The 24,155-nt window shown below is 41.3% G+C and overlaps 1 protein-coding gene across 1 annotated transcript in view; it reads left to right on the forward strand.

Annotated features, from left to right (window-relative positions):
• The window catches only part of SYNGR1 (synaptogyrin 1), a 229,589-nt gene that overhangs the window by 62,590 nt on the left and 142,844 nt on the right, over positions 1-24,155 (forward strand). The window lies entirely within an intron of this gene.

Genomic DNA, 24,155 nt, shown 5'->3' on the forward strand with positions numbered 1-24,155 from the left:
ATAAGTCTTTCCAGATGACATGTTGAGAACATTAAGCAGGGAATAAAACAATTAGTCCTTGTCATGCGAGATAAAGGATATGTACCATCTCCTATCCAAATACCCTCTTATATCTGTAGTAGGTCAAGATTTGCCTTGGATTGAGGCATGGAGAGTTCAGGACCTTGATTTTCACATAGGGCCAGTTCAAGGCATTTCACTGCAAATAATGCCCCTGCATTATTTCATCATTGCATTATCATCGTATCACTGAACACTACAGTCAGGATCATTCAGACCATGGTATTTCCTATCTCTATGTATGGATGTGAAAGTTGGACAGTGAAAAAAAGCGGATAGGAGAAAAATCAACTCATTTGAAATGTGGTGTTGGAGGAGAGCTTTGCACATACCATGGACTGCAAAAAAGACGAATAATTGGGGGTTACAATACATTAAACCAGAACTATCACTAGAAGCTAAAATGATGAAACTGAGGTTATCATACTTTGGACACATCATGAGAAGACATGATTCACTAAAAAAGACAATAATGCTGGGAAACACAGAAGGGAGTAGAAAAAGAGGAAGGCCAAACAAGAGATGGATTGATTCCATAAAGGAAGCCACAGACCTGAACTTACAAGTTCTGAACAGGGTGGTTTATAGCAAATGCTGTTGGAGGTTGCCGATTCATAGGGTCACTATAAATCGTAATCGACTTGAAAGCACATAATAGCAACAACAATGCCCTTGCCTCCCCTAAAAAAAATCATGGCCATAGTACCCAAGGCTGCCAAGTTATTCTGGCATCCGAGACAGAAAATCCCTGGTGTGCCTCTTGCTGGAGTAAAAATACAATAAAAATAAAAATAAATTTTCTGCCCTTTCATAACATCCAAAATAAGCTGCTTGAGGCAGCTGCCGCCTTCTGCCTAATAGCAGGGCCAGCCGTGGCAGATGGCTGCAGTAGAAAATGCTGAATCCACTGTTTTAGGACCATCAGAGTAGTTGCAGTGCAGACAACAGAGTCCAGCCTTCATATGCCTACACACAACAGGATAATTCAATCAATTTTATGAACTTGAAACTATTATATGGGCTCCTACTGGAAGGAAGGGCAGGATATAAATTAAATAAATAAATATATTAATGGGACTTAGTTTCTGGCTATGCGTGATATTGGCAAAGAAATCTGGTTCATTTCAAATAGCATATAGGTTTGAAGGGGGTGTCAGAGTAGCTCACATGAGTAAAGCTAGTGAGCTCCAGTGAGATATAATGCAGTGCATCATCTACCTGTGCTCACATTTTTTGGGGTAACCCTGGCATATATGTGGTGCCTATAACATTCCCACAGTCTCATTCCTGCTTTTCTTGACATTACCCGGATGATGGGGGGGGGATTATATGGTCATTTATATCCAAGAAAAGTTTGGCCTATAAAAAGCAAGTGAACAGTACAGGAGTTCCTGCATTGAGCAGGGGGTTGGATTGGATGGCCTTATAGCCCCCTTCCAACTCTATTATTCTATGATCCTATGGGCTACAGCTCCCGTCATCCCTGACCACTGGCCGTAGTGGCTGGGGTTGTTGGGAGCTGGATTCCAATATCTGGAGAGTACCATGTTGGATGTCTCTGAAATACGATATTATTAGCAGATTGGCTAGAGATGAGAAGAACAAGATGTGTTACGCTTGCTTTTTTATTTATTTATTTAATAGATTTATATCCCGCCCTTCCTCCCAGTAGGAGCCCAGGGCAGCAAACAAAAGCACTAAAACACTCTAAAGCATCATAAAAACAGACTTTAAAATATATGACATCTTTAAAAGCATATTAAAACAAAACATATTAAAAACATATTTTTAAAAAAGCTTTAAAAACATCTTAAAAGCAATACCACCGCAGACACAGACAGGGATAAGGTCTCTACTTAAAATGCTTGTTGAAAGAGGAAAGTCTTCAGTAGGTGCCAAAAAGATGACAGAGAGGGCGTAATGCCTGCTTAAAGGCTAAGAAAGGTGATTATGAGAATGCTTGTTATGTTCTTCCTCCATAGTCAGAAGCAGTCTGCTTCTGAAAACCAGTTGCCAGAAGCCACGGTGAGAGAGTGCTCTTGCACTCAGGTGCTGCTTTCAGGCTTCCCATGAACATCTGGTTGTCCACTGTGAGAACAGGTTGGTGGACTAGATGGGCCATTGGATTGATCCAGCAGGCTCCTCATGTTCTTAAGGGTGCCTTTTACAGTGGTGTAAATTGTATGCCATTCACTCAAGGGCTTGAGTATTTAGAGAAGATAAGGAGACTGCTGCCATAATAGGTACAATGTATCTAATTTAGAGAGGTTGTATTGGATAACGTTTGCCTGGCTAGAACAACAACATAATTCATAGCCAGTGGTTACGCCTAACATCAGGAAACCTTGAAATCCCTCTGCTTCATTCATAAAGTCTTCCAATGTTCATCTGTGATTCTTTAAGGTGATAGAGGCAGATCAAGGTTAGATACAGATGCAATTGATAAACCAGAAGCTATCTGAGTACTTGGAGGTGGTGGGCTGCTGGGATCTAATACACAGCTTTGGGGCCTTATTGGGGAGATACTTCCCTTTGGCCAATATTGCAATTGTTTTATTTTCTTTCTTTAAAATAGTTATATGCAGTGCAGCTTCCAGAGCATTTGCAAAAACAAGATATATAATGCACAAATAAAATATGACACATTTAGAAAGGAAAATACATTTAAAAGTTTTGGAGAATTAAAAAGGTCTTTGCCCGGCATCAAAAGGATAACAATGTCAGGGCTAGGCAGGCCTATTGGGGGAGGACATTCCAGAAATAGAGTGCCATCATTAAAAAGGCTCTCTTTTTCTGGTTGCCATCCACCTTTACTCACTTGGCAGGGGAGCTTCCAAAGATACCCTTGGTGCACAGACACGTAGGGCTTTATAGGTAGCATCAGCACTTTCAATTGCGCTTAGAAGTGGACTACAAACCAGTGAAATGTTTAAATACTAGAGAGCTGTGTTTCCATTAACTAGTCCCAGTCAACAGCCTGTTGGCTGTATTTTGAAGTAACTGAAGCTTCTGAACAGTCTTCGAAGGCAGCCCCACATACTATGTGACACAGTAGTCAATCCTAAATGCTACCAGAGCATGGATAACTGACCAAGCTATCTCTCTTGCAACAGCTTAAGCTGAAGAAAGGCACTCTTTGTCCTAGAGGCTACCTGGGCCTGCAGTGACAAAGCTGGTTCCAGGATAGCCCCCCCCCCAGCCACAAACTTGATCCCTTAGGGTGGTTTCATGTCAATATTAAAAGTGTAGGGGACAAGATAGAACCATGTGGGATCACTTGGTGTAAATGCCATGGAGCCCAGCACTAGTCCCCAAGGCACCACCTTCTTTAATCACCCTCCAAGTAGGAGCAGAACCACCATATCATCATACCTACAACTCCCAACCCAGAGAGCGCATCCAGAATGCCATGATCAATGGCATCAAAAGCCAATGACAGGCCCAGGAGAATTAGCAGGGTTACTCTTCCTCTGTCTTTGACAGACTGGGCCATCCATCAGTGTGATCAAGGCCAGTACCAGAACCAGGTCTGAAGCAAGAGCTAAATAAGCCTAGATAATTGGTCTCATACAAGAGTGCCTGGATTTGGGAAGCCTCTCCAGTACCTTGCTTAAGATATTAACGACCAGCCAAAAATTGTTCTAAATTGTTACAAATAGGGTTACTTTAGGAGCAGCCTCTCAGCTGCCACTTTCAAAGCAGCCACCCTCCTCTATCAAAGTAGCTTCAATCACCTTATGGATGCCTGGACAAAAAAGAGATGCCACAAGAGATGGGAGGACAGGAACCAAAAATAGAAGCCAAAATTAAAATAGCTTCAGGAGTTCAGGATCAGTTTATTAATTCATATGTTTCTATATATGTAGTAGCTCATCTTTGGGAGCATAACAATGGATGGAAACAAAACACAGAACAGATCCCTCTTACCTGCTTGCACGCACAATAGAACCACCAGATTCTGGCTTAATCCCAGCCATTCTAAGATAAATCAAACAGAAAGATCTTGCAAATGTTTGGACTTTGGCAAACCTCCAGAGGAAGAAAGCAGCTGTTCAGGGCACATCTCTGTATGGCTTTGAGTGATCTTGCTGGTAGTGGGAGTAAAGGCTTTGGGCAGAGACTCTTGTGCTCTGTCAAGTGTCAACAATCACACTGAAGGTGCAATTGTCATTTTAAAAAAAAGTTTCTTAGATATGGAAGGGCTAAGCCTACTGGCAGAAACCAGACTCCCATCTGATTCATCGTTATATACAGGTTTTAGAAATGCCTTGCTGCTGTCAGACAGTTCCCAATAAGAATTACTTTCAGGAAAGAAGGTTAGTAGTCTCACCATGCATGCTAGTTAAAAAATGAATATTGAGGGCAATTATTGTGGACTTTATGGTACTAGGTGAAGATATTCTTATTCTCCTAGACTTTTTAGAAACAGTTTTTATTATTCCTTAGATATATTACAGCTGTTGTTACCCTCTGTTGTTGATAAGGATGGGGGAGAAATTTGTTTCACTTCATATTTAAAGGCAAGTCTTTCCGAAACAATCTGAGAACCGAAAGCCATCCTTCGAAACTCACACTTATCTGAATTTTGCAATGCAGTTCTCCAAACAATGTGTACAAAAAGGCATATGTTATGTAAAATATGCATAAAAATGAATATAATATACAAATATCCATTATATTAGGAGAAATTGCTTGCAAAAATATGTACTTTAGTCAAAATTGCATATAAAAATGTGTGTATCAGGAGAAATTTGCACTAAAATGCTGAAGAATTTTCAGGATTATTTTTTTAAAAAATTGCTAACGGCTGCAATTATGTGAAGAACTGAGTTTAAGATGGGAAAAATGAAAAACAGAGAAATCTGACACTGACAGATCCTTCCATCCTAGCTGCTGGTTTGTTCCATGCTGTTTTTTAAATTCTGCTTTAGATTTTAGGTATGGTTCTATTTTATGGTTTTCACCTTGATTGCAGCGGTGGCTAACCTGTGGGCCTCCAGATATTGTTGATGGACTTCTTGAGCCCCAGCCAGCATGGCTGAGGGTCAGAGATGATGGGAGTTGCAGTCCAGCAATGTCTGGAGGGCCACAAGTTCCTCACACCTACTTTATTGTAAACTGCCCAGGAACTTTGGCTATTGAGCAATATGTAAGTGTAATAAATAAACAAAATAAAACACACACAAACCACCCCCCTCAACTTTGTATATCTTTCAGAGAGTGAAAGCCCAGAGATGGCACTAGTAAAGTATGGCGAAGCTAGATTTGATGCAGTTTACAGTAAGGCTAGAGGTTGCTTTAGCAACACCTGCCTGAAATACTGAGGGAGTGGGTGTTACTGGACCAGAATCAAGAATATTATAATAAGCAGCACGTGCTGCAAGCTCAGGATTGCAGATGAGTGGGCTGGACTCAGCATAGCAAGCAGCGCTACATTTCCATGGTGGCGATATACAAAATAATGTGCCGTCATTGCCTGTGTGGGTGGCAGTTCTTGTGGGTGCCAAATATGGACACAGTTGGCTGCATCTTGCTAAACTTGGACTTGTTGGTGTGTGCGTGTATAGATCATACAAGGATGGAATCCAAGAGTCGCATAGAACAGGAATAAGCCAGGCCAGGCAAGTTTCTTGTAAGAGTCTTTACTAGGCAAAGACATTAGACACAGTTCTCTTCACAGACAGCTTTTCCCCCACACTGAGCTTTTCCAAGCATCCCACCTTATCAGGCTTCCCAGCCAGCTACTGACCTTGGCAAACCTGGCGCTCTGTTCTCACAGCTTAACCCTTCTGCTTCAGGTTTCACTCTCTCCACTAAAAACCCTGTCTGTGAGTCTCACAGCCTGCTTCACTGACCAACAGCCCCCACCTGAGACTCACAGATTACAAAACTTCATTGTTCATTATTACATTTCTACAATATTAACTTTTTCATTACAATACATATCAGTACATGGTTTGTTTTCTTACAGTTTCTATTTACATTTTCAGTTCAGTTCTTGTTTCTTTATTTCTTTATTCACACAAGTTTTACAGAGTCATTTTTGTTCACTTTTATTTGATAACACATTTATATTTCATTCCTCAACACAAAACTTCCACATGAGATCCATTGTTTCTTTATCTATTGGTCCTTCTTTTTCCCATTCTACTGGATATTTATCTGTTTCATTATTCTGTTGTGTTACATTAAATGTGAATCTCTGAGGTGGTTGACCTTTCGTTTTTCTTTCTGATCTCCTAACATTATCTATTTCCATTTCTTCCTCACTCTCTATTTTACTTGGACCTGCACCTGTTCCTGCACTTGTACTTGGCATTTCTGTATCTTGCATTGCCATGTCTTCACTTCTCAGCCTTTTTACAGTACGTTTGCCACCGTGTATTAGATCAGTCAATGCAGTTCTTAATGGAATTTGCTGCCCAAAAGGAACATCTGCTGCTTCCTGCTTGCTTGCACTATCAAGTATAACTGTTTGACTGTCTCTCCAAGGTTTATCTATCACCTTTATGCTTCTGCTTAACACTACTTGTTGTTTCTCAGGCAACCAAACTCTATAATATGAATTCTGAAATCCCAAAATGCGTCCTGCCTGAGCTCTTGAGCCTAATTTACCATGCCTTTTCTGTTTTGCAACATGTACCCAGCATTTTGCCCCCAAACGTTCTATGTGTTTCACCCTGGGCTTTCTTCCAGTCAGTTTCTCATAGGGAGACATGCCTATTGTTCTGTGCATGAGACGGTTCTGAATATAAACAGTGTACAGAATACATTCACCCCAATAAGTGTTATTCATATCTGCATCTGCTAGCATGGCTCTCATTGAATCCTGCAATGACCGGTTCCTCCTCTCTGCAGTTCCGTTGGAGGATGGGCTGAAGGGAGCAGTGAGACTCTGTATTATTCCCTTCTTTTCCAAATATGTTTTAAATGAATTACTGGTAAATTCCCCACCTTGATCTGATCTGATATTTTTGATAACAACCCCATATTGTGTCTCTGTTCTCTGTATAAATGCCTTCAATTTCTCTTCTGCTTCACTTTTCTTTTTCAATAAGAACACATGTGTAAATCTGGAGAAATCATCCACAATCACTAAATAAAACCTTGCTCCACCTTTTGAGCACTGGAAAGGACCAGCCAAATCCACATGTATGAGCTGATAGGGTTCAGTGGTCGTGCTTTCACAGCTCTTATTTACCGGAGTCACAGTCATTTTTGTTTTATAGCATACCTCACACTCATCCACATGCTCACAATGTGTTAATTTCAAATCTTGACTATGCTTTGGGGTGTTTTGTACCTTTTCGAAATGTGCGTGTGCTAATTTTCTGTGCCATTCATGTAAACAATTATCATGTTTATCTTTATTAACTCCTATCCAAGCACACGTGGGTTTATCAAGATTGCACTCAACCATAAACATTTGGTTCTGTAATTTCCCTTGCATGCATATTTCACCATCCTTTCTCACAAAACATCTATCCCCTTCAAATGTAACTTTACAACCTATTTGAGCCAATTTTCTTACTGATAGAATGTTATATTTTAAACCAGAAACCAATAACACATCTGTTAATATAGTTCCCAAATTACTCAACCTGAGCGTGCCTTTCGCAATCGCGTCCTGAGTCGATCCGTCAGCCAGATAAATCTTCTCCTGCGCCGGCTTTGAAGTGTAAAATAAACTAGAGTCTGTGATTAGGCAATTAGACGCTCCACTGTCGAGAAGCCACTTAGAGTTAATGATTTTATTGTCCTCCTTAGTAACAAAGTTCACGCTTGTTCTCTGACTTCCAAAGTCCCTGTTATTTCTCTTCTTTAAACAATGTCTCTGTATATGTCCACGGGACCCACAAAAATAACATATTTTATTCTCTTGCCTGCTTCTTTGATTTTGTTGTTGTTGTACAGCCACAGTCTCTTTTAACTCCGTTTTCTTATTCTCTTGTCTTCTATTCCACTCTTGTTGAAGTTTCTGTTCTACAAAGTCCAAATTCAGATGTCCGTCGGGTAAAGTTTCCAGACTAGAGACCATGACATCCCATTTTTGATCAAATGAAGATAACGGTATATAGACCATCTGAATGTCACTATGATGCACTCCTCTATCTTGCAGCTCAGCATTTAATCTACGGAATTCAGCCAGATGCTCTGTCATAGTCACTTCATCTGTAAAACGCATCTGATAAAGTTTCCGTGCTAAACACAGCCTGCTCCCAGCAGTTTGCTGCACATGAGCGGCTCTTAGCTTCTCCCACATCTGATTAGCTGTCGGCTCATTACTCACCAGCAACAGTTGAGAATCAGACAGCCCCAGAGTAATAAAAGCCTTCGCTTTCTCATCTTTCTTCAACCACGCTGCTGAAGGAGCTGCCGGAGGGGTTTTTTCTACAACATCATTTAAATCTTCTTTAATCAGAACTGCTCTCATTCTCCATTTCCAGCTGGAGTAGTTTACAGCACTCAGTCTCTCCATCGGCATCCCGGATGACAGGTTTACAGCCATGTTGTCCACTCTTACTTGCCTCTTACTTGCACTTTGTTTCTCTCTGCACCAATGTCACGTCAACGGCTCTCGAACCCGCTACCTTGTATGATAAGCTAGGCCCATAACCCCTGTTGGTGTGTGCGTGTATAGATCATACAAGGATGGAATCCAAGAGTCGCATAGAACAGGAATAAGCCAGGCCAGGCAAGTTTCTTGTAAGAGTCTTTACTAGGCAAAGACATTAGACACAGTTCTCTTCACAGACAGCTTTTTCCCCACACTGAGCTTTTCCAAGCATCCCACCTTATCAGGCTTCCCAGCCAGCTACTGACCTTGGCAAACCTGGCGCTCTGTTCTCACAGCTTAACCCTTCTGCTTCAGGTTTCACTCTCTCCACTAAAAACCCTGTCTGTGAGTCTCACAGCCTGCTTCACTGACCAACAGGACTAGCCCCAATGCTATCACTCATGGCCTCTGATTGCTTTTGCTCACTCATTTTGACTCAGTCATGTTGACTCTCATTGTGTGGGACCATGCATGCTCGGACTGATTCTTTGCTAATTCTTTTGAACCCCATCAGGAAGTGGGTTTGAGAAATATAGTGAATTCCAAACAGCATGGTGATTAACCAATCATCAGACTGAGCCATCTTGGTGAACTCCCCTCAACAGAATTGTGTGCTCAGGGCCAAATTGACAGCCAAATTATTAAGTATGAGGGCTGCACAATTTGGAGTTTTCTATAATTAAAAAGCTAAACCAATAAAGCTAAGCTTTGAACTGCTTAACATTTGCATTTTCAGGGTGCCACTTGTGCACTCTCCAGTGGCCATTAGGTTAATTGAGAACCTTGGTATGTACTTGTTGAAGTACAGCAGAATAAATATTTGTTCACTGATGGAGGAGCTGTTAAAAGAAGTCAGTTTCAGCCAACAATTGCATGTTGGACGTGTGACAATCAGCCCTCCCCCTAGCAAAGTTGTCTAACTAACTGGTGTCACCAAAGGCCCTAAAGTGCTCTGCTAACCCCCCAAATTCCAGATTATGAACCAACTTCATGAGTAGATTAGATAAAACAGACAGACCAACGGATGTTAAACATAAGAAGAGCTCCTGCTGGATTAGACCAAAGGATCAGATCAAAGGCCCATCTAGACCAGCATGCTTTTCTCACAATGGGCAATCAGATGCCTATCAGAAGTCCACCAGCAGGACACGTTGCATTCAGTTGGTTGTGGTCGTTAGCAGGATACAGTCAATCACAGAAGTTTCCCGGTAATACAGCAGCAGCTGCAGAAGGGATTTGCTAGTGGAAACTATGAGCTGCCACTATGTGGCAATGAAGATCAGAAAGCAGTGGTGGAAACTTCCCATTGGGACCAGATGCAAGCTTTATATCCATCGCAAATAGGTGTGAATGGGGAGATTCCAACTGGAACCATGATGGAGGCTAAGGGTTAGAGTCCATCTCTCTCCATGCCATGGTCCAGATCTGGTTTGGCCCCCTCCCATGCAGGTGATTTGTTTTTTTAAGAAATCAACTCTGTCTGCAAGGACAAACGATGTGACACACATCATGTTTGGCCCTTAAATCCAATTTTGATATGGATTCACTGGGTGGCCTTGTGTAAGGCACCAGTGCTTGGTTCATATATGATTCTACACCAGGCTTAGGTAACCTTTTTCATCCCAAGGGCCACTTTGCCTTCTGGGCAACCTTCTGAGGGCCACATGCCAATGCTGGATGGGACCAGAAGCAAAAGTGGGTGGATCAACAAATATAAATTTCACCTTTGTATAGTAGGCTAGTTTCTACACATACTTACACATTCTTCTCTATTCTCCATCCAGGCACGCAAGAGGAATAGTTAAAGTTCAAGGACGCATTCCAGTCAGGTGAAAACATTTGCATTGAGAAGCAGGGCCAGTTGGTAATATGATCTGGAGAATACAGGAAGGGCCATAGCATCTGCCTTGCATGCAGAAGGTCCCAAGTTCAATCCCTGGGATCTCCAGGTAGGGCTGGGAGAGACTCCAGCCTGAAACCCTGGAGGGCTGCTGCCAGTCAGTGTGGACAATATTGAGCTGGATGGACCAATGGTCTGACTCATTATAAGGCAGCTTTCTATGTTCTTAGCTTGGGGAGAGTTCCAAGGGCCAGATAGGGAGGTCTGGAGGGCCACATTTGGTCCCTGGGACTGAGGTTCCCCACCCCGTTCTATATCAATAAGAAAGAATAACTGCCATCTAGATAAATCACTCAATTTTCTTGGTAAACTATACTAGGAATGGAAAGCATTTAACAAACTGGAATAGAAATGGTTAATGCATATGACAGCTGTTTTATCTAACAGCCACAATATCTCAAACCTCTAGGTTTTTTTTCCAGGACTTGCATAACCCCTTATTGTTTTGTACCATATTGTTTACCTTGATGATGGGCCACAGATTTCTGTAAAAAAATCAATCTGAGGTTGGATTCTATCTGCCGCACCAATGAGGAATAGCTTTCCAATATAGAGAGGTACCAGTATCCATGTGGTTTTCATTGAATTTTGGCTTGTATTCATTCACTGCCAAGCTTCCCAAAATTGGCATTATACAAGCGCCAGATGTTTTCACACATGCATGCTTCATCTGCAATGACCAATCACACTGCAGTGTAGTCTTTGTAGACCACAACTGTTGCATTCACAGTTTATTCTCGCCTGTATAAAATCAGCAAACATGAAACTACACTGCTTGCGTAAAGAACAATTTTGGTAGAGTACAAAAGCCATGATGCAGTGCAACTATGAATGCATCAACATATTTGAGCTTTTTTGTCCAACCACAGTGTAAAGGAGATGATCCAGAATCTGATGGAAACCACACAAATATCTGTAATGCACCCCCCCCCCAATTTTGGAAAATTGTTTTCACTTAGTAGAATACCTACGTGTATCAAAACTCACCAACAATCGTGTCACTTCCCCTTGGCCCATGCTATATTTACCTTTGTCCTTGTCAAAAATATTCTGAAGTCTTTGAAGCATCAAACATTGCAATCAAAGTAGGGAGGCCACTTGCACTACTAAAAAAAAGCATCATAAAAAAGGGGCAGATTTGCATAAAATTTACATATCCTAATTTATTTGTATAAGTGCACATTTAGAAATAGTTACTATTATTTAAATAGAAACAGAATACATCTCACCACAGTGGGAAAGACTGGAACCAGGTGAACTGAACTGTGGGCTTGCTCAGTCTGCTGTCCAGGTGCTAACTGTTGATGGACACCTTAAAGGCCTCTGATCTCCCTTCTTAGAGTTCTTTATCTATAAACCAAATTTGGCCCAGATAGCTGTTCAAACAGAGGATGGCTTCCTATAGAGAACTCTTCCCATGCTCCTTCAAACAGAGGGCTGTCCTCTATAAAGTAGGTGAAATGGGCATCCTAATTTAGAGTAATGTGTGCAAATAAAATTATTTAATGACTTACATAATTTCTTCTGAGCATAGATCTGCAATTTCCTTTTCATAGCATTTGGACACCTTTTATACCGAAAACTTTCCCCCGCCTCCTGGACCAGCCGTTCATTAGGTGTGTTGCTAATGACTAATTAATGTGTCTTATTTTCACTTTAGCCCACTTACCCATGAAAGAAGGCAGCCGGTGGTTAGCAGTTTTGGAGACAAGGTGTAAGAACTGTTAAAACACAGAATAAATGAGAGTCAGGCTACAGTCACTTCTTCATCATAATTGCCTGCTTAGTATATATAGGCATTAACATAGCTGCAATAACAGCATGAGGACCTGCACTGATGTATTAATGTCACTCTATGAGAAGAACAAGGAGAAATACCACTTTCTTTAAATGCTACAGAGGGATTTAGAAATCTATATAATGGATCGGCCCTCTTATTCTGAGCTTGAGGAACATAGTGGATTTTGAAATGGAAGCGTGCGAAGAACTGGGCCCATCGTACTTGCCTCTGGTTGAGTTTTCGTGGCCCCAAAGGGAGGGCGTGGGTGAAGTGTGGCAAATAGGACACTGTAAGTCTAAATATCCGTGTTTTAATATCTTTCATTAGAGAGGTACAAGAAGAGGCCAACTAAAGGAGCGATCAGATTTCCATATGTGATTTCAGAGACATAGTGGCTATGTATCAAGCACATAGGCAGATGGACACAAAACTACAGTACGATCCTGGGGAGTCCGGAAGAAGAAAGCCCCATAATGCACAGTGATGAAATTCAACTCCACTGAAAGACAAATGTCATGCCTGGGAAGGGAGAAAAACAAATGGCACAGCTGCACGGTTGGCGACAGCCTTACAAAGGCTTTCAAGAATGCGCCGACTAAATGGGGAGCATGCAGGGCCATGCAGGTACAACAACAACAACAGCCAATGCTTTCCTTCACAAACTAGTTTCAAACCATGTCCAAATAGCCAAGTCAGTAACCTCAGAAGTGTTGGGGGAAGGTGGTTCTGCTGCTTTTTGAAATAAAGCCCGGAGAGGGGGAAAATGCAAATTGATATGAGGATCAGAGATGGAAGTACTAAATGTTTGTAATCTAAACCAGATGCGGCTGGAGGGGGACCTTAGTGCTAAGATAAATGGCAATCTCAGAACACCTTGAGGGGGTGGGTATAAATCAAGAAAAGCGATTGCTCCCAGACGTCCCTTTTGGGGACCACGAGGCCAAAAGAATAATGTGCCCAGAGCATAAACAATGTTATGGGAATGTAGATATATGAAGATGGATTATTAAAGAGCCTGGGACACACTTTTAGATCCGGGGGGGGGGGAGGATTTAGCTGCAGATGCTTGTTTGTCACACAGCATCTCTCTTAGCACAATGAGCTCATCTCTGCAGCCCCCAGCTGCAACTCAAGCTGGGTCCAAAATCAAGCAAGGACTTGAAAGAGCAGCTTCCCCTCTCAGTTGACCCTTAAGCGAATGTGAGCCCCATCATTTCAAGGTATAGATTTGCTCGACTCGGGTAGTAAGAATGGGAATTCATTGTGTCTGTTGGTTTTGTATTGTGCCTTAAATTAAGCAACATTTTAGCTTTGATACAATCCTGCACTGTAGGTCTAGGCCCACTGAGTAAGCCTCATCATGACTGAGAAATGATTTGACCATACTCTACTCATTTCATTGGATCTCTCTTTTTGTTAGGAAACTGCCATCTAGCACAGTATTGTCTACACTGACTGGCAGTGGCTCTCCAGGGGTTCAATCAGGGAGTCTTTCCCAGACCTTCTTGGAGATACTTGGGACTGAACCTGAGACTTTCAGCATGCAAAACGTGTGCTCTACCACTAAGCTATGTCCCTTCCCATATTATTCCCATAGGGCAGGGATAGCCAGTGTGGTACACTCCAGATGATTTTGGACTCCCAGCTCCCATCAGCCCCAGCCAGCATGGCCAACGGTCAGGGATGATCAGAGCTGTAGTCCATCAACATATGGAGGGCACCTCGTTGGCTGTAGGGACAAAATGATGACCTCATTGCCAATTCTCCACCATTGAGATCAGCCAGGCCTAACCCTTTCCTCTTGGGCAGAGTGCCTGTTTGCGTGCAAAAGGTCCCGGAGTCAATCTTGTGGCATTTCCAAGTTTGGATTAGGGAAAAACCCTACCTGAGGGCCAAGCTACAACAGCCTTAATCACAGAGTTTGCTGTTGAGTGTTCAAATTTTCTTTCAGAAATAACCAGTGGGCAAGATAGAGTGGATTAGCCCTTTCCTTCCCTCCACCCCCCCCCCTGCAGCAGTCCCAATCTGGACCTCTGTCCCCCAACCCATGCCTGCAATTTACATGGGAGGAAAGTTCCCATACATTCCAGCAGGAGCTCCCTGCAACTGCAGGCATCCAGACTGGGACCATAGCAAAGGGATAAATCCCCTCCACCTACCCCAAGGTTCAGATGGGGTGGGGGGATGCTGACTATTTGTGAAAGAAAAATTGTGCACTCAAAAGCAAAGGAAGTGCTCAACATCACATTTGACCCTGAAACCCTGAAGAGCCGCTGCCAATCAGTGTAGGCAATACTGAGGGAGATGGACCAATGGTCTGACCACTTAGAAGTAGGACATACAACAAGTGTTGTTGTTGTTGTTGTTGTTTTAACCTAAAAGATGCTCTCTGGGTTGCAGGAGGCCCAGCGGAGTAGCCTGAAAAGACTTCTTGCCAAACCCCTAGAAGCTGAACGCAACCATGTGCAGGTGAGCCAAAGGCTCACAAAAACAGCAAGGGCCTAATCCCAGCAAAGATGGGCTCCAACACAAACAGAGCGAAAAGTCCTAAGTGGTTTCATTTGAGTGCTCCCACCCAGGACTCTCAGGTCCAAAATCAATATACAAATAAAACAAAATGCATGCACTCGCCTTTCAAAATGCTAAATCTCTTTCTGGAGGAACTGAAGTTCAACAGTTCACTTGTTCTGGAAGCCAGGTATTTGACCCGGCTTCCATCTATTTCATGGTTTAAGCCCACTGTGATGGGGGTGGAGGGAGGATTTTTCTTTTTTTCTTTTGGCCTTTTTTACTGGAAGAGAAGAAGAAACTTCTCAAGCTCCAAATCAGATTGCTTGCTTATTGTTTTTGAAGGGGAAGTTCACAAAGACCACACAATCCAGCTTGCCTAGCTCTGTAACATGGTAGGGCTTTGGAACTTTGTGGGTTTTTTAAAATAGCACACACACTCTCTCTCTCCCTCTCTGTGCCACAGCGTCTAAAATCAGGCTAACAGCAAAAATAGTCTGTGTTATAGTAGATGGTCTTCCAGGCAAAGACCAAAAGAAAAAGAACAAAGAAAAACTTAACTGCACATTTGTACATCCTTGGTAATCTTGCAAATAAATTGGGCAAATGATACACTCTGAATTAGTTTTGTGTGGAAGGGATGCAAGCCCCTTTGAGAGAAGATGGTTGGTGCGATGTTCCCAGCACCGCAAATATTAGCATGGAAATCCCATCAACGTTAACTCAAAAGATGTTAGAATATCATCTAACACATGGCTATTCAAGGAGAGGAACGGTGTCATCATGGTCCCACTTAGAATAGCCCTGCTAGATCAGACCAAAACTCCATGTAGCCCAGCACTGATTTTCCCTTAGTGATCATCCAGGTACCTCCGGGAAGCTCACAAGCAGGGCATGAAGGCAACAGCCCTCCTGTACGGTTGCTCCCCAGCAAATGGTATTTGGTAGTGAGCTCCTGCCAGAAGGAAGGGCGGGATATAAATCAAATAATAAACAGATAAAATAAATAAATATACTGCCTGTGAACATGGAGGTTTCATGTAGCCATCATGACTGACAGCCATTGATAGATTTGTCACCTTCTTTTCACCGGAGCAGCATAGTGGATCCATATTCAATAACTGTTCATAAAAGGCCCTCATTCATACTTTCAAAGCATTTATCCTGGGGTCACCTGCTCTCAGTTTGTGTTTTGGACTGCATGGCTTGATCCACTGCAGGGATGACTGAGTGAATGGTCTTGGATCCTCTTCCTGTTTTATGTGTAATCATTTATCTCTGTGCCAGAAGAAGTTTCACTTTTCTGACTGTCTTTGTGTTGAGTTTCTGTGAACAGCACAGGAGCCAGGCCAGTAGGATGAGAGGGCAACCCTAGTCAAACTTGATCGCCTAAGGCAGCCTTTGCTTAACTGGTGCCTTCCAGGTGTTTTGGACTACAACTCCATTAGCTCTAGCCAGTGTGCTGGCCAGGGCTAATCGAGTTGTAGCCTATAACAGCTGGAGCTCACCACGTGGTGAAGGGTGGCCTGAGGTTATATGTCTCATCTAGTGTCATTATGGTTTCTAAGAAACCTGGCCAGGGTTTCTTACAATTGTCTTGGTCCCAGAGCATAAGCGACAAACTGACTTAGGCAGGAACTTTGATAGAGTATGGTCAGTGTTGGAAATAATTCGTTACAAAAAATAAATTACTTGTTAATTTATTACTTTTTTGAGGAATGAGCGGGTAATTTCTTTACATTTTGACGGTAATAGAACGAGGAGTAATTTTATCATTTTTGAGGAGTAATTGTAATGTTTCCAGCATTACTTTGGGGCATTACTGGGGGGGGAGCAGGGGAAGTCTTGTGCTCCTCTGATTTGTGGATGAAAATCATGTGCCTCGAAATGGGCTTCTGTGCAGCATCACTCTTCCCTCATGCTCTGTGGGTGTTTAGGAGGCGATGAGGGAGGAGGTGGAGAACAAGGTGGGGGTGGAGTGGAGAAAACAATTGTTTAAAAAATGGTCGATGGTGAAGAACAACGGAGTGGAGGAAGAAAGGAGCCAGAGGGCAAGAACATGGATAAAGGAGAAGGAGGCAGCAACAGAATGGTGGAGATAAAGAACTGTGGAGGTGAGAGATGATGATGTGTATGTGTGTTACTACTGTGTTTGCACTTGGCACACAAAATGGCCTCTGCTGCCCTCCCTGGCTACTTTGCTGCATTTGCAGTGTTGTAACTTTTTTGCACCCCAGGGGAAACTGTTTGCTTGGGTGGGTCTGCCTTAGTTGGTGGCAGGGCAGGGTCTTGGAGAAGGTTGAGTGAGAGAGATGACACTTTCTGGCTAAGTGTGTGTGTGGGGGGTTGCACTTGGTTTGACACACAAAGATCTGAGCGGTGGCCTCTGTCTCCCTTCCTGCCTCCCTTTCGAGCGGACAGACCACCACGGCTATCTTATGGATAAAAAGAATCATTCTAGTTTGTGTGTTTATTTATAATGTTGTTGTAGGCTACTTAAGTGTGCTGCAGCCAAGGCCAACCCCTTGTAGGCACTCTTAGTTGTTTTTTTTTTAAGTAACAACTGCAATTGTAGTGATTACTTTTGAATAACAGTAAAGTAATCAGTTCCTTTCAGACCAATTGTAATTGTAATGGTAGTTTATATCTTTTTGGGGCCATGTAACAGTAACTGTAATTTACTCCTTTTTAAAAGTAATTTCCAAGCTCTGTGTACGGTGAGGCAAAGTTAAGCATTTACTTACAACACTTCCCAAGCAATACACCTTGAGATGAAGCATGTCTTGGAAAATCAAGCCACAGTATTGGCTGCACTGCACCTACCACTTTATGGCCTTTGGAGTGGGTAGACTCTGTCCAGCACTGAGGTGAGAACACACACACACACCTTTGCCAATATTTGGCCAGTGACATTATCTCAATGACGTGGATACACCAAAAATCCCCAGCAAAATCTGCAGTCCAGACACAGGACAATCCCAGAAGCATCACAATTGCCTAGAAATCATAGTTTCATCCTCTGAGTACAGAAGGGCAGGACCCTGCAAGTCAATATGGACTGGGCCAACCTGCAGATGCAAGGAGGGCAGTTGACCAGTTCTAGGAGGTGTTGGGAGAAAACTTTTTTTTTTGTTTACTATACATTGTCATATCATGTGTCTCTGGTTTTGATCCAGAAAAACAAATTGTGCCCCAGGTATCAAGTGTCTGGGAAGTGTCAGTTCATCTTCCCGTAAGGTGTACCATGCATGTGTACCATACCTAGATTGCAACTGACTAAAGAGCAGACCAGGATACAGCCTACATTTGTGGGCTGAAGAAATGAATTTCTTCACTAGTGAGTAACAGTCACATGAAAACATACTATCATGGTAGTTCGGGACAAGCAGTAGGAAGATTTTTAGCAGGTGCCTAAGAAGGTGCAAAGCAAATCCTGACAAACTGGTTAGCCAGTGAAGTTCAACAGAAAATGACAACGGTGTGTGCCATGGGCTGGCTGCGTGCGTGCAGTGCGTGCATCCAGACAGAGTGATGAGTCAGCTATGGAAGTGTAGTCATTGCATTTTGGACAGATGTACAATCACCTCTTGCTGGATTATGCTGCGGAGGAAAGGACTATGCACAGGCCTGGTTAGCTAGCCCTTGTGTCAACCACAAAGTCATCTCCCACGTTCCCAGTTTCTCAAGTATATATAAAAAAACAAATCTGTTTTTAAATAAACCACTGAAAAACATTTGATTAGATAAACATGGAAGGTGCTTGCCTGAAGCAAGAGGATGAGGCCACTGGCATTTACTGTGGAGGCTGTAGGTAAAGGTTTGAGGCGCAGAGGTGTAGGCTGTGTGTGCAGAATGTGGGAAGAGAGGAAGCTGCCTTATACAGAGTTAGATCAATGGTCCTTCTAGTACTGCCTACACTCACTGGCAGTGGCTCTCCCAGGTTTCAGGCAGGGAATCTTTCCAGCCTTAGAGATGCTGGGGATTGAACATGGGACCTTCTGCATGCAAAGCAGATGTCTCCAGGAATGTCTCTACACAGCTAGCATCAAAGAAAAATAACCAGCATTTCCACAACTCTGAATCACCTACATGGCCTACAAGACTTCACCAGGGCATATAATGTTAAAACACAGGGAGGCAATTGCACAGAAGCACAGATAGCTGCAGGCCTAATTACAGCTTAAGGCAGGGATGGGAAACCTTTGGCCCTCCAGATGTTGCTGAACTCCAGCTCCCATAATCCCTCACCATTGGCCATGGAAGCTGTAGTTCAGCAACATCTGGAGGGCCAAAGGTTCCCCACTCCTGATCTAAAGGCCCCTCTACACTGGTGTTTTATTGCAGCTGTATTCTGCAACATGTTCTTGACATAACATTGCATTCTTTTTTTTATCATTAATTTTTATTCAAATTTTCAAAGACAAAAAACAAAACAAAACAAAAATAATTAAACAATAAAATAAAATGTTGACTTCCGATTTGTCGCAGATCAGTTATAAGTCTACAATATATAACAATCCTGTCTCCTAAATTATATTATAAAATCACTTTCCTCCAGTAGTTATCTTAATTAATCATCAAATCTCATAAACATTACTTTATTCTTTCCACAAAAAGTCAAAGAGAGGTTTCAGTTCCTTGAGAGATATATCTTTCAATTTTTCTCCAAATAAACATGTCGATTAATCCATCTCGTTCAAATCTGTTAGGTCCAATAATTTCAATAGCCATTCTTCCATTATCAATGTTAATTCCATCTTCCATCTTCAATAATCCTGTTGTCCAGTAATTTCAGTAGCCATTCTTCCATTATCAATAATCCTGTTAAATCCAGTAATTTCAGTAGCCATTCTTCCATTATCAGTATCCCATAATAATCTTGTTGTCATAGCCATAGTCCAAATAAACATACAGATTGATCCATCTCATCAAACCTGTTAGATCCAATAATTTCAATAGCCATTCTTCCATTATCAATATTAATTCCATCTTCCATCTTCAATAGTCCTGTTCAGTCCAGTAATTTCAGTATCCATTCTTCCATTATCAGTATCCCATATTAATCTTGCTGTCATAGCCATAGTCATATAATAAGAGTCTGATGGGAATTTCCTTTATCACAAATATTTCCTTGCCATCAATTCTGAATAAGTTGCTGAAATATTGTTGTAAAGTCATATCTCTGTTCTTCTTTTTTACAAAATGCACTGGCTCATCTCTTAAGAATTTTTTCATTGTCACATATCTGTAGTTAATTCCATAGATTTTTTCTATGTCAAGCTCCATCACATCATTCCAGTCCAAAAAATTATCCAAGACATTGATAACTTTATCTCTAAAATCTTCATTAATTTCTTCAGAGACAACGTTGAATTCCAAACAGTAAACTTTGTTTCTAATATCCATAAACTCCAGATCTTTTTCCAATTCCACATTTGTTCCAATCTCCAAGGCTTGTATCTTCCCTTTAATTTTTCTTTTCTCAACTCTAATCTCATCAATCCCCTCTCTCACAAGATCCCCTATTTCTTTAAGCTCCTGCGTCATTTTGCCAAATTCAATTTTCATCTCCTGTCTACTCTGTCTCAGGGTTTGTTTTGTTATCTCAATCTCATCCATTATTTTCTGAAACATAATTTCTTCCATGGTCTCAGCCACTTTCCTGATTGCCATTCTTAAAACCACAAAAACAAAAATTATTTCAGCCACAATTGGGTTAATATTCCAGGCTTGATGACATCACAGTGTAGACAGTACAGCCTGCCTTATCTCTTATATGTTCAGGAATACAAAACAAATTTAGTTCCCAGCTTCAAAACAGTTAGTGGCGTCGTGAACAAGTAGATTCGTCAAAATGAAATAGACCAAAAAGAAAATAGTCCCAGACATATAATACTCCAAAGTTCATAAATCAAATTTATTTATTTTTTCCCTCCTCGAAATAGAAATCCCTCTTCCGTTTATATCTTTAGAATGCACTTCCAGGGCAGCTTTTTGCAATAAAAACAAAGATAGGCTTTTTCAATTTCTTTCCTCCTTAATTTCGTGAATAAAAGAGAAGAGTTATAACTCACCCAGAAATTCTTTATAGCTGATTCATTGACAAATCTCTTTTTGCTGCAACGATTTAAACCAAAAAAAAAAAAAAATAGAAAGAAGGATGCTTGCCTGTTAAAGTCCGTTTTTCTTTGAAGAAAAGATAAACGTGACAAAGCAAAAGTAAATGTAGACTTTAACAATCATTTTATAAGACGTCCTCTGTTGAAAATATGGAATAGATATAAACCAAGGTTTTATTCGAAAATACCATTATGTGTCTCAAGTCAAGAAGCGTTTTACAGAAGAGAAATGGCTGGAAAAGAGAAATGGTTAACTTATCAAGAACTATTAGAAAATGTACATGGAAAATATATAATGAAAGAGAGAGAACAACTGACAAAGGAAGGATATAGTTTTCAGTGGTTTGCCTATTTACAATTGTTAGAAAGATATAAAATAGATAAGAAAATGTATGGGTTTGAAATAAGTAAATCTGATTTTGAAATAGGATTGTGTACAAATGATGAAAATATAATTGCGAAAATGTATAAACTCTTATTGAAAATGGATATGGAGGAAGAACAAGTAAAAGAGTGTATGGTAAAGTGGGCAAAAATTTTTGGTTATAACATACAAATGGATCAATGGGAAAATATGTGGAAAAAAGGCTTGAAATTTACACTATGCTATAATCTTAAAGAAAATTTTTATAAAATGATGTACCGTTGGTATATGACTCCAGAAAAGTTGTCAAAAATGTATAGTAATGTTTCTAATGTTTGTTGGAAATGTAAACAACAAGAAGGATCATTTTATCATATGTGGTGGCTGTGTAAAAAGGCAAAATCATTTTGGGCACAGATAGGTAGGAAGATGCAAAAAATTCTAAAGATAAATATTCAATCAAAACCAGAATTTTTTTTATTGGGTTTTATGGATAAACAAATAGAAAAGAAATATGGAAGAATAATATTATATATGATTACGGCAGCAAGATTATTATATGCACAAAAGTGGAAAATGGAATCAACACCAACAATGGAAGAATGGCTATTGAAATTAATGGACTTAGTAGAAATGGATAAATTGACATGTTTACTTAGAGAAAAATCGACAGATACATTTCTTAAGGAATGGAAGCCTCTCTTAGACTTTTTGTTGAAAGATCAAAATAAAATGATGATATTGGGATTTGACGATTAATTAAGACAGCCTATGGAGAAAAGGGATTCTGTATGTATATATTAAGGGACAGGTTTGATGTATATTGTATACTTATAGCTGATCTGCGACAAATCGGAAGTCAACTATTTTATTTTTTATTTTTTGTTGTGGTATTGTTATGTTTTTTTGACTTTGTTTTGTTTGTTTTTTGAAAAATTTGAATAAAAATTATTAATAAAAAAAAAAGAAAAGATAAACGTGTTGCTTAATCAGTTAGAGCTTGTTGGAAGTCCGTCCGGCATTGCTGGCTGAACCTTCTCTCATAAATTAATGAAATCCAGTCCTCCCAACAAAAACAGGCTTTTGTGGTTAATCTCTACGTTTCTCCCTGCCCGGGAGAAAATCTTTACCAGTCAAAAAGAACGTTCTGACTGATTTTAAAACTGAAAAAGCTTCTTCTGAGACGAGAGCTCGTCTCAAAAAGCAGGCACAAGCGAAGTCACCCTTCCCAGAAGTCGACATAACACTGCATTCGTGGTGGATGTATTCTGCTTTATTAATTGCTCTGTGATGCTTCCCAATAGCTGCCATGCTACTGCTATTGGGAGGAGCTACAGCGCAACAAAGGTAGGACAAAAATAAACCAGAGCATTTGAGGTATAAAAAGTTACGGGATTTTAGTAATGATCTGGAAATGAAGCCGTGGGATCATGGACGATGCCCTAATAGGATCATGAGCACAAATTGTCATGAATGCACAATAAAAAGGACATGTGGATGGGGCCCTTATTATATCGGTTTTATACCTGTTCAGTTGTCATGGATTTCTAGAAATAATCCTGAGACATGGAGGATAAGGCTGTCAGTGGCTACTAACCCTGACGGGTAAGTTCTACCTCCACTGTCGGAGGCAGTATGTGTCTGAATATCAGTTGCTGGAAACTGCAGGAGGAGAGTGATGTTGCGCTCGGGTCCCGCTTGCGAGCTTCCCATAGGCACCTGGTTGGCCAGTGTGAAAACAGGAGGCTGATGGGCCAACAGCCTGATCCAGCAGGCTCTTCATATGTAGTTTGCAGTGACTGAGGAAGGTGCCATAAAATCTGTTACAAAGTATTAACCCCCACTTCTCCACCCCACTGCTGGCAGAACTACAGTTCCCTCGGGCTAGGGCTAGGGAATGACTTGACTACTAAACCAGTTCCAGCTACGGTAGACAGATACGCCTTCCGTTTCCTCTCCGTCCATCCTTTCTCGAGGGTTTCAGCTGCTCCCAAATATGTGCCTACTGTGTTGGAGGGGAGAGAGATTTTTGAAAGCCTTAAGTTCTCTCACTTGCTCCTCCCAAGAACTGTTTAGCAGCTAATCTGAACTCTGTGTGTGTGTGTTTAGCAGGGAAAGGGTTTGGTTTTGCTCCCACTCTGCAAACCACAGGAATTTCGCCATGGGGCTCTATGGAAATAACACCTGCCTCCCTTGATGCAAAGAACAGAAACTGAGAATGATGATTTAAGTTCAGAAACATAGCAGGAAAACAATAAAAAAATGGAGAGTTACCCAATGAATCCCAGTAACAGTAAAGACAGCCAAGGTTCAGAGTTGAATTATATTGAAATAAGAGTCCTTATCCACAAAAGAAGGAAACACTCTGGTGTTTCAGCTAGTCATCCCTGCTGTCTTGGGTCACTCACTGGTTGCATGCGTTTCTCCAGGGCAGTCTTTCTCAATCTCTTGCTTTCCAGATTTTGCTGAATTACAACTCCCATCATCCCTGACCACTGACCATGCTGGTTGGGGGCTGATGGGAGATGGAGCCTAAAACATCTAGAGGGGAAGGCTGCTTTAGGGAACTATGATCCCCACGCTTCTGAAATAACAATTACTTTTGTTTACTTGATCAAGAGATGTAAGAAAAACGTGCTCTTGGGGGGGTTGGTTTTCTTTCCACTCCACTCAGTTTGAGGCTTGAATCAAAAGTCAGTGCTTTTATCAGGTTCCAGTCTTCTTATTCAGCTTCAGGCTTTCATTAATCCTTTGAATGTAAATACATCAGAGGTGGAAATGAGGCAACGGATCTTATCCCAGGATTACTTATAGTGTAATAAGTAGTGTAGTGGAAAATTCAGAGGTGCAGGGTCCCTTCATGTTAG

Source organism: Rhineura floridana, chromosome 8 (genome assembly GCF_030035675.1).
Source record: "Rhineura floridana isolate rRhiFlo1 chromosome 8, rRhiFlo1.hap2, whole genome shotgun sequence".
In the NCBI taxonomy this organism is placed as follows: domain Eukaryota; kingdom Metazoa; phylum Chordata; class Lepidosauria; order Squamata; family Rhineuridae; genus Rhineura; species Rhineura floridana.